An 18991-nucleotide genomic window follows, 5' to 3' on the forward strand; every position below is an offset into this window, starting at 1 on the left:
TGTTCCTGTACAATAAGATTCTTCCTTTGCTGTTGTCAAGAACGATGGTGCAGGAAGGGAGGACCCAGATGCTGTACTTCAAAATCAAAAAGGTTTATTCCAAAAACAAAGGTCAGGCAGGAACAAAAGGCACGGCAGGGCCGGATATAAAAAATGCTTAACTACGGACAAGACAATGGCAAAACAAGAACAGCGGGCTTGGTCGTGGCAGGAACAGCGGGCTTGGTCGTGGCAGGAACAGCGGGCTTGGTCGTGGCAGGAACAGCGGGCTGGAGCATAGCGGCGGCTGCGGGCTGGAGCATAGCGGCGGCTGCGGGCTGGAGCATAGCGGCGGCTGCGGGCTGGAGCATAGCGGCGGCTGCGGGCTGGAGCATAGCGGCGGCTGCGGGCTGGAGCATAGCGGCGGCTGCGGGCTGGAGCATAGCGGCGGCTGCGGGCTGGAGCATAGCGGCGGCTGCGGGCTGGAGCATAGCGGCGGCAGCGGGCTGGAGCATAGCGGCGGCAGCGGGCTGGAGCATAGCGGCGGCAGCGGGCTGGAGCATAGCGGCGGCAGCGGGTGGGCTGTCGGGACGGCAACACAGGAGAAGACACTGGGGAGGCAAAAGGAGAGGTGAGAGTCTGGTGGAGTGCGGCCGATATCTCGGCCGAGTCTGTGCCGAATATGTCCACCATAGCCTCATAGTGGACTTTCTTCGCCACCTCCCAGATCTCCTTAGCAGCTCGCATCTCCGGAACCACCCCGCACTGCACCGGAGAACGTCCAGGACGCCGTTAGAGACCCTCAGCCAGTCCCACTCGTTGGCTCCTTTGATTAAGCTGTCGGTTATGGCCGCGAGTCGGGTCTGGAGAGCACGTAAGACTGCTGGGCCCATGTCTGGCAAAATCCTTCTGTCAAGAACGATGGTGCAGGAAGGGAGGACCCAAATGCAGTACTTAAAAATCAAAAAGGTTTATTCCATTTGTAAAATCAAAGGTCAGGCAAGAGAAAAAAAAGGAGCGGCAGGGCCGGATATCAAAAATGCTTAACTATGGACAAACAAACAAGACTACGGCAAAACAAGGCTATGGAATAAATAACAAAACACAACTATGAATAACAAGACTATAAATCAACTGTGGCTATGAGGCAAAACCAGACTTGGCGTGAGCGTGGAAGGTAAAGTGAGGATTTTTTTGCAATGAGTGAGAGGAACCAGGAAACTATATACTGTGGGGAGGTGATTGGTGATGATGTGCAGCTGTGGAATAGAAAACAGGTGACTTGAGTGAAGCTAAGTGACAGGGGAAAAAAACATAAGAACCTGAAAACATGAAGATCAAAACATAAAACAAGACAGAACCTGAAACATAACCAAGAATCCCGAAAACAAGAAGCACGGTGGTGTGGTGGTTAGCACCATCACCTCACAGCAAGAGGGTTTCAGGTTCGATCCCTGCCTGGTGCCTTTCTGTGTGGAGTTTGCATGTTCTCCCCGTGCATGCGTTTTCTCTGGGTACTCCAGCTTCCTCCCACCATCTAAAAAACATGCATGTCAGGTTAATTGGTGACTCCAAATTGTCCGTAGGAGTGAGTGTGAGCGTGCATTGTTGTTTGTCTCATTTGTCTCTATGTGGCCCTGTGATGGACTGGCGACCTGTCCAGGGTGTACCCTGCCTTTCGCCCGATGACTGCTGGGATAGGCTCCAGCCCACCCGCTACCCAATTAACGGACTGTCGGTATAGAAAATGGATGGATGGATGGGCTGTTCCAAAAATTCTCTGAAAAGGCTCCAGCTGATCCATAATGCTGCAGCCAGAGTTCTGATGAGAACTAACAGGAGAGATCATATGTCTCCAGTTTTAGCTTCCCTTCATTGAGAAGCCTGTTATTTAACCCTGTTAAATTCAAAATGTAATTCAAAAGTTCCATTCTCCTCACATATACTGCCTGGCCAAAAAAAAGTCGCCATCTGGATTTAACTAAGCAAATAGGTAAGAGCCTCCTATTGCAAAATTACTGCATGGGCGATTATCTTTCAGCTGGCAACAAGTTATTTAACCCCAACTGAGTAGCTTCTCATTTCTTGACAACCATGCCTAGACACATCCGGTGGCCGTGGAAAAGATGTTTGATAAGGGTCAAATCATTGGCATGCATCAAGCAGAGAAAATATCTAATGAGATTGCAGAAACTACTAAAATTGGGCGAAGAACTGCCAACACATTATTGAAATCTGGAAGGATAGTGGGGAACCATGACCTTCGCGGGAGAAATCAAGTCGGAAAAAAATCCTAACTGATCATGATCGGCGATCACTTAAACTTTTGGTGAAATCAAATAGCAGAAAAACAACAGCAGAACTCAGGGCTATGTTTGATAGTGAAAGTAAGAGCATCTCCACACGTACAATGTGAGGTGAACTGAAGGGATTGGAACTGAACAGTCATTGAGGCTAATCGAAAAAAAAGGCTTGAATTTTCTAGAGAGCATAAAGATTGGACTCTGGAGCAATGGAAGAAGATCATGTGGTCTGAGGAGTCCAGATTTACTCCAGAGTGATGGGCGCATCAGGGTAAGAAGAGAGGCAGTGCTATGATCTAGGGTTGCTGCAGTTGTTCAGGTCTAAGTTCAGCATCGTTATGAACCCAAAGAATGAGTTCAGTTGACTACCTGAAAATACTGAGTGACCAGATTATTCCTTCAATGGATTTTTTCTTCCCTGATGGCATGGGCATATTCCAAGATGCCCGGGTTCATCGGGCATTGTCAATCAGATGCGAAAGAGTGGTTCAGGGAGCATGAGACATCATTTTCACACATGGGTTGGCACAGAGAAGCACATGGTGGAGAAGGGTTTGTGCAGTGGTCCGACTCTCCCATCATCACTACAAGATCTTGGTGAAAAATTAATGCAACACTGGGCGAAAATAAATCTTGTGATGTTGCAGAAGCTTATCGAAACCATGCGGCACAAACCTGCACAAACGGAGCACTAACCATTCAATCTATTTGCTGGAATTTTTACGTGGGTAGGGTGTCAGCTTCACTCAGCTGTTTGGAGCCAGTATTTGCTATTATTCAAAGTAAGAAAAATTCTGTGTTCAGGGTGATGGTGGGTGTGTTTGTGTGGTTGTTGTTCCTATTATTTTGGTCCTTCTCCACAAAAGATGGAAGTCATAAACCAAATTTACATTGCCATTCTTAATTTATATTTAGAAATTATAAGAATATAAACACAAGAGAGGGTTTCAGCAGATTAATACATAACCACACACTTCTAGTAGATCATAATAACTGTAATAACTGAGAGGGAATTGCTCTTGAAATTTTCACTGCATGCGTTGTGGTTTTTAAAAATGTACCATATTTTACCCTTTAATAGAATATAAGTCAGCATTATATTTCCTAGAAATCATATTGATAATATGTCTGTTTATTGAGGGTACAGAATTGCCTGCATCCACATTGCACTTCTAGATCTACGTATTTGAGCTTCTCTCTCTCATATGCACGAACATTCTCATCTGTATAAAAGGAGTGATGTCTTTATCATGAGGAGAAAGGTGAAGCAAATGGAACGAGAACAGACAAAATATGACAGTGCTCACATGAAAGGGGGGCATTTCAAACTCAGGGGAGACATGAAAGACTCTTTCTTCCTCCTCTCTCTCTCTGTTGCTTCCTTTTGTTCTCTTTCGATCTCCTGTGTTCCCTCTCTCCCCCATCCTTCGTCTCTGCCGCATAATTGTACATTCAGACTCAAATTGTGAATGCTAACAAGGCTTTTAGCTACGCCAAATTAATGTATCCAGGGCATTTCACTAATGTGTGACCTTTAAAATCTCACTTTTAGGAGGTAAGGGCTCTGACAGGTAAGTGACGCTATAATGTCGTGAGAATCCATGACACTTGCGACAGAATTCAACATGGCAAGCTACTAAACAAACATTTCAGTGTCTGTAAAACTCCACCAACTTATTTAAAATAGTTTAAAAGCTGGTTATTTGTTTTTTCCTAATCATATATTGATCTACCCCAAACACTCCAAAAATTGGAGATTTGGATTACCTGAAGAAATTCATCAATGAGTGTTATGAGAGGATCATCATGGGTAAATCCAAGGCAGCCATCCAATCATCCTCCAAAAGATGCCGTGAAGAGGACTCACCTGGAGCTATTTCTCCACCAGGAAACAATCAAGAAGATCTTCTCTTGTCCATCAACAACCAATTATCCAGCTTTGATGCTCATTTGTCCCTCCTGGAACCGCTCCATAAAGAGTTTGGCTCTGTGGGAGTCCCTGGAGTTCAGGAGCGGCTGTAGCTCAGGAGGAAGAGCAGTTGCCCACCAGTTGGAAGGTCGGTGGTCACTTGTTGAAGCTTCTTTGGGCAAGACACTGAACCTCACGTTGCCTACTGATGCATCTATCGGTGTATGAATGTGTAGGAAGCACATCGTTATGCATAGAATAACACGTGCTGAATGGGGCATGTTCCATGTGGTGTTAGAAGTGCTTTGAGTGGTCAGCTAGACTAGAAAAGTGCTATACAAGTACAGACCATTTACCATTCAGCTGCATTCAGCCAGAAACAAGTCCAAGCGCTGCTCTCAAGGAGTCGGTGAAATCCTTTAGCCCACACGAGGCAATGATCTGACTCAGAGAGGAAAAGCAAACACATCAAACAGATGGTGATTGTGACCTCCAGCATGAGGGACAGTCTTATTTTTTCAAGTAGGAAGATGAGGACGATCCCGAAACAACAGTAAAAAACATCATCCAGGCTCACCTTAAACTTCCAGAGGAACATCACCTTTCACTGAGTTCACCTCCTAGGAGGTAAGAGACTGGACGGCTGCCGTCCGAGACCAATCGTGGCCAAATTTGAACTTTCCAAGCATAAGGAACAGGTGAAGGGCTGTGGCAGAGAACTCCGAAGAACAGACTTTAGTGTCAACGACCAGTTCCTGAGAAAGTGTGAAGGAGGCTTGCATGCGGTCATCTAAGCTCTATGTCAACGGGCAGCTCTACCACGATCTGTACACCACTCCATGGCTCATCTAAACTCAGCTGATGCTGTAAATTATTTCTCTTTTCTCACTGTTGGTGATGAGTACAACACAAATGTTAAACAAGAATATTAACATCACTGCCTGTCTCGTAAGCACAAGAGATTATGGTGACTGTTTTTATGGTTTCATATGTCTTCTGTTTTTTGTTTATCCTTTCTGTTCTTTCCTTTCACTTCACCCCAACAAGTTGCATCTTTGCTTACTGTCATGATAATAATATAAACATACACAGCACATGTAAAGACTTGTATGACGCACATTTCCAAATACAACACGCAGTGCACACTATAACAGTGCATCTACATACAGACAAACACGCACATACCCACAAGCACACACATAGAAACATTTATCCAACACTTACCCCACTAATCTGACAATGAGAACACTAAGTTTTATTACATGGAATGTGCGTGGAGCTGACTCCAGGGAGAAGAGAAAAAAATTGAACTCGATTAAAAGAACTACAGGCAGACTTCATCTCATTACAAGAGAACCATTTATCACAGGCAGTTATAGATGTACTCGCTAAAGCACAGTTTCCTATGTGTACTCAGCCTGTTAGAACTCCAGACAAAGAGGCGCAGTCATTCTAATTAACAAGCAAGTAAATTTTACTGAAAACAGCACAGTTATACACCCTACAGGGAGATTTTTAATAGTTAATTTATCTATTCAAGATATTAAGTTTTGCATTGCTAATATACATGTATATGGTCCAAATGTTGACAACCCCTCTTTTTTCACTCCTTTTTTACCTTCTCTCTCTGATCACCTAGATGACACTCATCACAGGAGGGGACTTTAACCTGGTATTGGACTCTGAAATTGACAGGCGGAGTACCACAGGTAGTCTTAGGATGTGGCAGTTCACAAATATTTTCAAACAATATATGAATGATTTTGGTATTTTTCATGCACGGCGCTTCCCACCATCCCACTCTCAGGGAATAAGCCCTCTTCTCACCAGTTCACCACTCTTATTCTAAATTAGATCATTTCCTAATAAGCAGCTCTCTTATAAGTAATGTCCCAGAAACAGAAATCCATCCCATCACTATCAGTGATCACGCACCAGTTTTTATCACTTTGGCATATAAAAGAACAACACCATCTAGAAATTCGAGATTTAATACATCATTACTTAAATATTCAGATTTTTTAAAATTTCTTTAAAAGAGAATGAACTAGATATTTGGAAAATAATGACCTACCAGGAATATCAGCAAGTGTTCTTTGGGATGCAGGGAAAGCAGTAATGCAAGCAAAATATCATTGAATATATCTGTTCAATGCATAAGAAAAATAGAGAATTTAGAATAAATTAAATAATTGATAAAAAACACAGTTCCTATTGCAAAGACTTTGGTTGGAAAACTTTGGACATAGCCAAGATATCTAGCTAACCAATTAAAAACAAACAAAGAAAAAACAACTATAGCCTCTGTTAGGACGCATCAGGAAACGTCACTCATGATCCTAATGCAATAAATTAAATTTTTGGGGACTTCTACCAAAAATTATATTTACTATATCATATGATATTAACTATGGGATGTTTGAGGGACAGGGGCTGCACGGTGGTGTGGTGGTTAGCACGTCACCTCACAGCAAGAGGGTTTCAGGTTCGAGCTCTGCCTGGGGCCTTTCTGTGTGGAGTTTGCATGTTCTCCCTGTGTATGCGTGGGTTCTCTCCAGGTACTCTGGCTTCCTCCCACCATCCAAAAACAAGCATGTTAGGTTAATTGGTGTCTCCAAACTGTCCGTAGGAGTGAGTGTGAGCATGCATGGTTGTTTGTCTCGTTTGTCTCTATGTGGCCCTGTGATGGACTGGCGACCTGTCCAGGGTGTACCCCGCCTTTCGCCCGATGACTGCTGGGATAGGCTCCAGCCCACCCGCTACCCGATTAACGGACTGTCGGTATAGAAAATGGATGGATGTTTGAGGGACACCCAAGCCATCCCTAACTATAAGCTTTATCAAAAAGCAAAGTTTTAAGCCTAATCTTATAGGTAGAGAGAGGACAGCCCAATAATAAAGAATTACAGTAGTCCAATCTTGAAGTAACAAATGCATGGAGCAGTTTTTCTACATCACTCCGAGATGGGACGTTCCTAATTTTGGCAATATTACGAAGGTGAAAGAAGGCAGTCCTTGTGAGTTAAAAATAACTCCAACGTTCCTCAGGGTAGGACGAGAAGCCAAAGCAGCTAGTCCTACAAAACACTATCCAGGGTAAGTGTCACCTCAATACTGATTATTCCTCTGTAACAGTTTGTGTATTGTCCCTAAACAAGTCAAAATACAGTTGATTTGAGAACATGTGCACTTCCAGGTTTAAAGAATGCTTCAAGTTTGTCTGCAAACATTAGAGAGTGGCCTGAAGTCAGCGGAGGAACTCGTGTTTTACCTGAGTGTGACTCCTCAGGAAAATTTACCCCTCTTTAGACTTTCTGTGAGTTCAAGAGTCAGAATGAACTACTGACAAAATAGAAAGTTATGGCGTGGAAACCCCCCTCAGAAAGTTAAGCTTTTGCTTCTCTGTGATATAGTTGGGAATATGTTACAGGAGAGTCAAAGAGAGGATTAAATCTTAAAGCCAAATAGGGAAAAAATTACTGAGGCACCTCCACTTTTATATACAGAGGGATGAAGGAAGTTGAAGGGGGGCAAAAAGCTGCTCTAATCTTTTGATCCTTTCACCTACCATCAGCTCTCATATCAAACAAATTACCCAGAACACGTGCCTGCTCACATCAGTCTCATTATATCTCTCCCTGCACTCAGAGACACTGAGTAAATCGCTCTTCCTGTCGGGAGACAAAGAATCAACAACAGAATGAGACTGCTGATGACGAGCTTGTGTGTATACACTGATGTGTGCATGTGTACATGTCCTTTTGGTGCATTGCTCAGAACTGACTTGCTTAGGTAACTGTTTGAATTAGCCCTGACTCAAGAGAAGTAACATGAAATCACAGTGGCATAAAAAAATAAAAACCTCCAATCGAAAAACATTGCTAAGATATAAAGCTAACTAAAACCTAAAACGTATTCCAAACTTGTTTATCAGTTGAAATTTTTACTAGACCCATAATGAAAAGGAAGGTTTTGATGCATTTCCTTTAGCAGAACTGAAGTGAATAAACCTTGAACAAAGAAATCCAGACAGATTGAGGTCATGTATTTTATGGGAACCCTGATCGACTGAACTGATTGATTCTCGTATTAACAGTATGTAATTTTTTTGTCTCAGGGAGGGACACAAGTTATATTTCTTGATGCAAAGTAAAACCATACAAACTTAATGAGAAGGTTTTGGATGCATTTCCTTCAACAGCTCTAAAGTGAAAACACTTTTGTATAACCTCAATCCAAAATACTTGGTATAAAAAGTAAATAAAACAGAATGCAACAATTTGCAAATCTCATAAGCAAATTTTCTATTCACTATAGAGCATAGAAAACATGTTAAATGTTGAAATTTAGACGTTATACTAAGAAATATTAGCTCATCTGCGCAACATATTGGCAACATGTCTGAATAACGTTGGGACAGTGAAAACAAAAGGCTGGAATTGTAATTGTAATTGTGGGGTTACATGGCACTGTAAAGAATCGGATTAATGGCTAAATTACAATAAGACTGAGTTATTAAGTTCATGTAGACACCTTAATTTGACTAAAAATTGGACCGGATCGGGTTGCTCACAGTCAGATTAAAGAGGAACTCCAGTATTTTTAAACCTAGACCTTATCTACTCACTGAGATCAGTTTGGCGAAAGTCGGCGTCCATCAGAAGCTATTTAAATAACTCGATCGGCGTATATCCATTTAACGGAGTGAACAGGGCAGAGACGCTGCAGCCTCTAAATAAGGCATTATCTGTCTTTATTTCATCAATACTGTACTACGTGTATAGTACAACGTGTACTATAGCTCAGTTAGCGCATAGGTGCTGTTATGTGGCTACTTGCGGCTATAGGAGAGCTAACGGAGGGATTTCTACACAGGCACTCTACTGGGACCACTTCATCCACACGCCCCCCTGGAGCACAGTTTATTTACTCCTTTCTCTGTGACAGTTGGCTAACTTCACACAGACTTTGCTACTACTAGTTTTGTGCAACATGGCAGGATATTTATCGAATTTTGACAATGTGAACGACGACTTTGAGTAAGATGGACATTCTTACCGGCGTGACTGCTGTGCTGCAGCCATGCGTGTCGATGAAATGGTCCCATTAGAGGTGTGTGTAGAATTCCCTCCGTTAGCTCTCCTATAGCTGCAAGAAGCCACATAACAGTAGCAATATGCTAACAGAGCTATAGTACACGTTTGTACATTCATTCTTCTTAAAGTATTGGTAAAATAAAGACAGATAATGCCTTATTTAGAGGCAGCATCGTCCCTGCCCTGTTCACTCCGTTATATGGATATACGCCTATTGCGAGTTATCTAAATAGCTCCCGAAGGATGCCGACTTTCGCCAAACTGTTCTCGGTGAGTAGATACATGTATTTCATGCTAGAAATAAGGTCTAGGTTTAAAAATACCGGAGTTCCCCTTTATGACCCAGAGATAACTTGGTTGATAGTTAATAGTGTAGACGGTGAAGCACGTGGTGAATTGGATTTTGCGTTCTACGCATGCTAGAGATTTTTTCCCGGGGTTGTGAACCAGAGGTCAAAGGACGCGACATTACTGTTGTTGTCGCCACAGTAGGAAAGAAACAAACAAAGCGATGGAGAAGGTGCCGTTGTGCATCGCGTTTGTGCCATAACCATGCTCATCACAAAAAAAATGTAGAGGAACGGTAGCTTCATCTTGCTCTTCATTCGCCATCTTTCTCGAATGCCTGAGTTTCTTGTTGGTGGTGAATAGGTCAACCGGAAGTGGCTCTATTAGCGATAGTTGAAACGGGTACAGCGCCACCTATCGTACTTGGGTATGACATGCTTTGTGCCAATGATTCCTTTTGTTCACCGCCATGTACACTTGGATAATTGCCCTTGCTCAAATAAGGAGCATAATCCAACTATAGCTATAATCGAATTATTCTCATCATGTAGACCCATTGAATGATAATGATCTCAGGCGCTTTGGAAGTGGTAGAAAAAAAAATACAATGTCAAAAAAACTCCAAGGCATCCTCTTTCAAAGATTTTACTTCCAAATGCCTTTAATTTCATGCCATAGTCAAAGTAACTTCTAAAACACCAACACATCTAGGCTTCATAGCCTTCTTCGGAGAGTCAAACTGATTGATTGTCCAAGGTCCTTTTCAAGTGGAATTCTACCAATATGACACTATCTGTGTTTTTTGTGTTCTGTTTTTTTAAGTTTCCAGCATTTTTTATCATTAATCATTTATTCTTTTGGTTCTATGTGCTTAGTTTGTTTACCTTATTGCTGCTTTCAGTCTTATGTCTAGATCATGATAATTTTTCTTAGTTTCTTCAGATCCTTCCTGTCTGGTTCTCAGCTCCATTTCCTCATCAGTTCCCTCAGTATATATTCCCCTTGGTTTCCCTAATCTTAGTCAGATCATCGCTGTAGCTCCTCATGTCTTCGCTGACATCCATGTTTGTGTTTTTCGTTGTGTTCAGGTTCATGTTCCAATTCTAAGTCAGGCTTCCTTATTCTTTGGTTTTAGTTTTCAATGTTTTGTTTTTGGTGTTTTTGTTACAGTTTTAATAAATCTAAACTTGATTTACCTCTACTTCCTTCCTCAGAGTCTGCATTCTGGGTCCTTCTCATCTCCACTGTCTGTGACACAGAAGTTCACCACCTGTCATGGAATTTTCCGTCAGTGTTACTTACTCCTACCATAAGAAAACTAAAAAATATAAAAAGATTAATACATTAATGCAACAGCAGATGTTGCCATTTGGCCCACAACAGTAGTAAAAAAAGAAATATATATTTATAAACAAAGAAACTAATATGATACCAAACCAATGTGATAACTGTTAAAAAAAGTAAAATCAGGCCTGGGTTTTTTTGTGGACTGTCATTTAAATATCCAAAAAGCCTATCTTTGGTTGAGTTTCCGTTGCCTATCATCTCTACAAATGCTGGTTATATAGATGAATCACTATTATGGTGATCCAAGAAGTGTCTGGCCATCAGATAGTTAACATTACCTGTACAAACTGCATATTTATGCTCTGCTCGTCTATCAAACTAAAAACCAACCTGAAAAAACATCTTGGACATTGTAGCCTATGACATAGATGAAGTTGTACAGTTTAGGAAATTATTAATTATTAAAAAACTAATTCTGACATTCATAAATGTTTTGGTTTGTACTAGATGTTGCAGGTATTGCAATGATTACATTGGAAGATTACATAGAATACTTTTGAAAACATGGATGCAGCGTCCAGACTAAAAAGGAGAGGAACCATCCAGCTTCTTGTTATCAGATCTAAGTTCAAAGCCTGCATCTCTGATGGTATGGGGATACATTAGTTCCTATGGAACTGGAAACCAGCACATCTGGAAAAGCTCCATCAATGCTTAAAGGTATATACAGGTTTCAGAGCAACATATGCTCCCATCCAGACGACATATTTTTCAGGGAAGGTCCTGTATATTTCAGCAAGACAAGGTTAAACCACATGCTGTGTCTATTCCCACAGCATGGCCTCATAGTAGAAGAGTCGGGGACTGGACTGACCTGCCTGCAGTCCAGTCTGCAACTGAAAAAATTTTAAATACAACAAAGACTCAGGACTGTTGAGCAGCTAGAATCCTATATCACACAATAATGGAACAACATTCCTCTCCCAAAGGCCCTGCAGCTTTTCTCAGTTCCCAGATGTTTGCAAACTGTTGTTAAAAGACTACTAGATGCTACATCGTGGGAAACATGGACTTGTCAAGACTTTTTTAGACATGTTATTACCATCAAATTCAAGATAAGCTAAAATTTTTCATGAGATAGTAACATTTTTAAATTTCAACATTTGATTTGTTTTCTATGTTTTATTGTGAATACAATAACATGTGATATCATTGCACTGTTTTTATTTACATTTTACCCAGCATCCAAACTTTTGTAGTTTGTATTTTTCCCAAATTCTCAAAAATACCTTTTTCTTTTGTCTTTGTTTGGTCCTTCCACCACACAACCTCTTACAATCTGCACCATTCTCCATTGTCCTCCCAAACAAGCCAGGCATTGTCTTTGTGACACAGCAACCAGAGGACCTTGATGTTATGCCAACAGTAAGGCAGCACATCATTATGTCTGGCCAATGAGGTTAGTAAAAGGTCAGAGGTCAGAGGTTAGGAAACAGTAATCATTAATGGAGCCTCTTCTGTCAACACATTTGTATATAACAAGAAGAGGTAGAGAAGTTCCATCACTGCCTGCATCACTTTGCGCAGTCATGTGATTGATGGCACACATTATAACCATATAGGGAGAAATTAATGGAAATGGAATGATGATGATGGAAAAGAAACAGTATACAGTGGGGGCTGTTTTTCTGCCATTTCTCCTCCTTTCACTCAGTAATACATTTAGAGTTAAAATGTTGATTTTTAAAAAAAAAACAGTTCTAACTAAAGAAAACCTGCTTGTTATTTTCTAAGCTTTGAACCACATGACACTAACTTTTCTAAGTTATTTTCCAAGTCACCATAAAATCAGCTGTTATGGATTATTGTTTTTTCAGGTCTTCGCCAACAAGTTTAGCTTCAGGCGTTGGGTGAAGCTGACAATTCCTTTAGGGCCCCTCACTGTCAATGTTTCAATCTTAACTGAGCTGAAACTTAGGCTGAATCCTGCTTGGTTACTATATCCATGTCTACTAATGTCAGTGTGTTCCAGTTTATGCAGGTGTCAGTAATTAAAATAACGCCATTATTATCATTATCATTATTATAGTCATTATTAGGACATCACATTTTTTCCCTGTAGTGGGAGGAAGTACTTGAAGGCTAAATTGTTCAATTCAATTCAGTTTTATTTATATTGCGCCAAATCACAACAAATGTTGTCCAATTCATAAAAAAGCCAATTAAAAAAAAACAGATCCAGGAAGGGAGGCAATCTGCTGGTGATTGAGAGAACAGGAAAGAGGGGGCAACAAACACCATAACACCAGGCCAGGGATACCTCCTGAGAAAGAGAAACACAAGTTAATGACAACAATAATGTCATATGTACATGAAGAGTGAAGAGAGCAGAGCGAGGAGACGTGCATCATGGGAGGTCCCCCAGCAGTCTCGGCCTATAGCAGCATAGCTATGAGATGGGTCACAATTTTGGCTTAAAAACATTGAGTCTCAGTAATAATTAAGCAACTGAGAAGTGGACACGATGACCTTTGTGTCTGGCCCTGTTGCATATGTATTCAAGAAAATGTAATAACTTATGAATAACTTATTAATAACTTATTTACTTATGAATAACTTATTCACTATCTTTGCACCTCACAGTTTACGGTCATCTGTTTCTTGATACAGGAAATTCCTTTCTGTATTTTTAAAGTTACAGCCACAAAGAGCAGATCCTCAGTTTCAAAATGTCTTTGTCTCTTTGACACTTCAGTTCTCAACAAGTTCCTTCACAGCAGACCCAGGCTTGTTGGGTATTGAAGCCTGTGGCTAAGACACTAAAGCTCCTCCAGTCTCACTGAAGTGTCACTCAAAAGCAAACAACACTGGTTATGATCTAAAATCACTGTTGAATGAAATAATGTTTACATGCAAACAATTGATCATTGGATTATCAGGAAGCTTTATAGGTGAGATGCCTCAGAAACGTAACTTTCATTTTGGTTGTTGTAAGTGTGGATTGTGCCTGCTGTGGTCACCATATCATGAAATGTTTTGGATCAGTTGAATTACAAAAATTTCAGCTTTTCAATGGTTTGACAAGTGTGCAGCCACTCATACACTTGTGCACAAAGCAGAATAGGTCATGATTACGAGGATGTTATGTAGAGCAGTTGAACCTCAATGGAATAGAATAGATTAACCTTTATTATTACATTAATGTGAAAATTGCACGTTACAGAGCTCTAATGTCCAATTTTTCTCTACCTTTTTCTCTCTTTCTTTATTAGATAGATTTTGAGTTAAAACAGCTGAAATACACTCCTGGGTTTACTGTAGCCTCAGCATGGCAGAGCTGACACTCTGATCAGGGTGGAGCAACACTTGTTAAACATTATAAAGCCACGATCAGTGATGTGTGATATCAGGCTCCTCAGAAGACTAGATTTTGTCTCCCTTTCAGCCACAAGCACATTAGTAATGCTCAGTCCTGAGAAGTTCAATGAGGTTAAAGTCAGTGCTCTCTGAGGTCCACTCAAGTTCTTCACATGAAACACAGGAGACACCCGTTTCCTGCAATTTGAGTCGAGGATCACTACACTATTCTTGGTAAGGCTCTTCTTCTCTTGCCACAAAGCTTGCTCTGTCACACGTGTGCTGATTTTTTTTTTAAAAAAGATTGCGTTTTATTTTTGTTTTGGCCTTTTATCCACAAGCAAATGCAGTTTTTGGTTACTGAAAATTAATCTTGGAGAAGTCCTTCCATGGTGAAGATATGTTGAAAGTCCATTTTGAGTTTTTTGAGTCACTGTCTTGCAACCTCACCATGAGTACAATCCCGTCATGACAAAAGAGTTACCTTCTTTGTTTACCAGGTAACAGCAGACAGGGACAGACAGGGTTCCTTTTTGCCAACTTTGCTAACAAGACTTTATATATTTGCATATTTGGTTACTCTCCTACAACACTGAGAACTGGAGGTGTCAGAGTGGATTCTTAGAGCCCATCAGCAGCTATTGTGACAAACACCAAGCACACTCAAACTCACTCATACAACCACCTTATAATTACCAATTTAACATGCATTTTCTTGGACAGTGGGAGCTGGCAAGAACCCACGAATGCATGGTGAGAACATGCAAACTGCCAACAGAAAGAACCAGCTGAGATCAGAGTTTTCACAACATGTTATATTATAACTAAGGACAGCAACCCAAGCGAAAAAAAAAGGTACACAAAAAAATGGCCTGAAAATATATTTTTAATATATAACTATTCAGGAGGAAAACTTCTAGTGTTAAACTATTTATTCTATTTTATTTAGGAATATTGTTTCCCATGGTCATTCAGAAAAAGTATGTGATGTGTTACATGATATAAATACAGTGTATGCGATAGAAATGTGTCTAACATTACTCAGAAGCACCACCGAGCTGATGATGGTGAGGTGAGGACAGGCTGCTGCACCTCAAACTGAGGGTGGCAGACAGAGAGGAGAAGAGAAACAGGAAGGGGAGCGAACGTGATAACCTTGTCTCTCATTCATTGCCGTCTGCACAGTGATTTCATTTGGTAGTCCTGTCACACCTGGGCTAAATCTCATCCATCACAGGTATTGCAAGTTCCCACCGTCACAGGCTCTCTTATTACATCCCTTCATATCACTCTCTGTCCCTCATTCATATCTACATCACTTTTTTTCAAGGCCATCTCAGTCCGAATGTGTCTCAAATGAGCTCTCTCTGTGTCATTCTTTCCCATTATGTGAATTTGCTATCTATCCATTCCTCTCTACTATGAGCCTCTTTTCAGGAACAGGTGACTCTCCTGAAATCTCAGGTCCCACACAGCTATCATGATTGCTTGAAAACATGTAAGCTAGAGATGACAATGATGATGACATCCAAAATGTTTTACCACCACATGAGTTATGTGATAGATTTAATTTTTGAATATAAAAAAATATTTTTGATTTCATACATAACTGTACAAACGCACATAAAACATCTATAAATGCTCAATGTACAGTTACAGTAATGTTGTAGAAATCATCTGAATCTGGAAAAAAAATAGACAAATGTGTCATAATGTTTCCCATCCAAAATCTTTGTGCACTTGAATGATAACTGTATTCAATATTGTGAAGAACTGCATCAGTTCCAAGTCAGTATCAGCAAAGATGACTGACTCAGAACATTTTACACCTCCATGGAGTTAACCTGTATCAATCTCAGCCCCTGCAGACATCTATCTAAAAAGCTAACAACACATAGTCTCTGGAGATGAAGCTATGCGATGATTGAAATGCTGATCGCATAAAAGGAAGCTTGAGCCAGGAGGGACCAACAGCATCGGATTTTCTGACAAAGAGGACAAAACACCAAAAACCATAAATATCTACACAGCACAGGTTAAAAGCTCAAACAGCTGATATGAACAGTCTTGTAACACTTTTCATTTAACACTTAGCTTCACTCCATCGCAAAGCAGATCTTTGTCCTCTTTTTCCTCCCCTTTTCCTACCACGGAGCAAAGCTAAAGAACCAACAACAGCACTAACACAACCAAGAGCAGCACACTGCTCCACATTGAGACTGCCCCCAAATTGCTGCATGCACCCTAATATGGTACATAGAAAGGCACAGATGAAATGTTTTTTTCCAAATGTTCATTGCATACAAATATTTTAAAATAACTTGTGTTAGGCAAGAAGAAGTAAAAAAACAACAACATGTTATTAAGCTAACTTTTCCTGTCCAGAGGGGAGGCTTGTGCTGACAATTTGCTCAGTACCAGAGGGGGAGGGTGTTTGAATTTATTAGATACAGTTCAGTAAGTCACTCCCTCATGGTCAGTTAACTTCTTTCCCCGTGGGTTTGTCTCACCCTTTTTTCACTCTCCTGCATATAGATACACCCTCCTAGTGGCAAAACACAAAACATGGCTACTGTTTATGGTGCTGTTGACAGGGATACAAAGTCAGTGCTATTTCATTTTAAGCTTTTGCTGCACGTTGAAAATGTTTTTCATGCACTTTGATTGATAATTTCTGTTGATATGGACTGTTATATGTTATTGTTGCCCTCCATATAATAGTGCAGGCACCATCATTTTATTCCATTTGTTTCGCAGAGATCTGCAGATTTGTGATTCAGACTTTATTGGATCAATGATGTATTTAATTTTTTTGTTAGCTCAGAAATGTATGTATTCTATCAGTGGCTTTGGTGAGACAAGGTTTTTTTTAGAGTGCAGCGATTTTGAGAATGTGTTTTAATAGTTAATTTTGTGATACAAACCTACCAACACATACGTTATCCAGAGAGCGACTGTCCAGAACAGATTACTGGGCCATCTTTTTGCCCCAGATGCTTGTTCACTGTCTGTGCTCACCACTATGTTAACAGTTACATTCCAGTCTGAAAATATAGATCCAGTTTTAAACATGATTAAACATATTCATTGCTAAATTTATATAAAAAAAGACCCACTGTTACATTTACAAGGACTCTTGGACACTTATTCATCACAAATTTGAAGTGTAAGAAAATCCAAAACTGAATTGATATTTTTTTTATTTTACTCAAATACAAATACCCTTTTGTGCTCTGCTTGACATGATGTGATTTTGATTCATTTACCAACCAACTGTTTGATCATTAACCCACATCAGCCTTTCTACCTGCAGTACTAACACCACCAGAGAAAATGCCACTAGCTGCTCTGACCCATGACCCACAGAGAGCCCCTGGAAATATCTGGTCCAAATATGTCCCTACAGTTCCATTGTCTTCATCTCTAGTACAGCAATAATTCCTGGTTGTGTGCCAACACTATATCTTACTGTCTTACAGTTATATATATCTCACAGATACCAGAATCCTTTGAAACACAGAGTTATTTAACTGGTGGTGAGCTCCTTTTCTCAGCATTACAGGAAACTCATGTTCATTCATTCACATGTGAATGTCTCAAAGTACAGTTCTAAATTTATAGTTCAGAACAGCAGTTTGAACCACCTGATGAGGAAAAACCAAAGTAAGCACACAGCTGGTGAAAGGAGAGACACATTAAGCTGCTGGCTGAGTGGATGTGTAAACAGTCAGCTGCTTGCAAAGGTTCAGTAATGATAACTTAGTGCTCTTAACAGCTTGTTGTGTTGATTCCAAGTAGCTTAAAAATCAGGTGATCTAGACTTAAGTTATCATAGTATTTATTTTAATAATGTTTTAGATACAGACATACAAGTGAATCAGACAAATTCCTGGCTAGCCTCAGTCTGAAGCTGTTCAATAATCATAAGAATATTACTGTGGGACTTCTAAGTGAAAACAAATTTTTCATCTGTGCCACCAACAAAAAAAAGCTTTGAATGCAAACTAATCTGCTTTTATCCAAGAGTCTGTCCAGTTTGTAGACTTGTTAGGAACTGGCTAATCCTCTTTAACATAGCTGTAACTCCCTATGTCTGCCAGCTGGTACAGTTGCTCATTATCAGAGGAACTGCTGATTTGCAGCAACACTCAAACTGGCCTGACACTTCACAGAAGAAATAAAACCCATTTAAATGAAATATTAAATAACTCAAAAATATTTCAGGATGATAACTATTCAAAAACTTTGATAAATGTAAATGTTTGAACATATTTAGTCAGATTCTTGTGCAGACTTAGTGGTATTATGATCAAACTGGCAAGTCTTAACTGCAGGTTTGCTGGCAAAGCAACTTTACAGCATACAGGCCAAAGAGCAGACTCAATGAAAACTTCCCTTTTCCCTCAAATGTAGCACATTTGGTTGTTTCCTTCCTCTCTCTCCTCAGGTCTTTGTGTTGTGCTAACACAGGTCTACCCCTGTGTCATTTTGGTACAGTCCACAGCGCACCCGGCAGGTGTTCTGGCTCAGCCTGGGCCAAACTAATCAACGCATTCTGCAGGGGACCCGTCCACCTGCTGACACACCACAGAAAGACCCTGCACACCTGAGTTCATCCAAGTGAACACGAGACACATTTGCACTCAGAGATATTTATGACTATGCAAACCTGTTTGTTGGTACGAATGCTTGCATGGGCACCAAATATCAAGGCACTGAGAGGGTTTCAGGGAATGATGAAATGTCCTCATATGTACAGATCTACAGAGGGG

The sequence above is a fragment of the Leuresthes tenuis genome, unplaced genomic scaffold (genome assembly GCF_036924035.1).
Source record: "Leuresthes tenuis unplaced genomic scaffold, fLeuTen1.0.hap1 SCAF_9, whole genome shotgun sequence".
Lineage (NCBI taxonomy): Eukaryota > Metazoa > Chordata > Actinopteri > Atheriniformes > Atherinopsidae > Leuresthes > Leuresthes tenuis.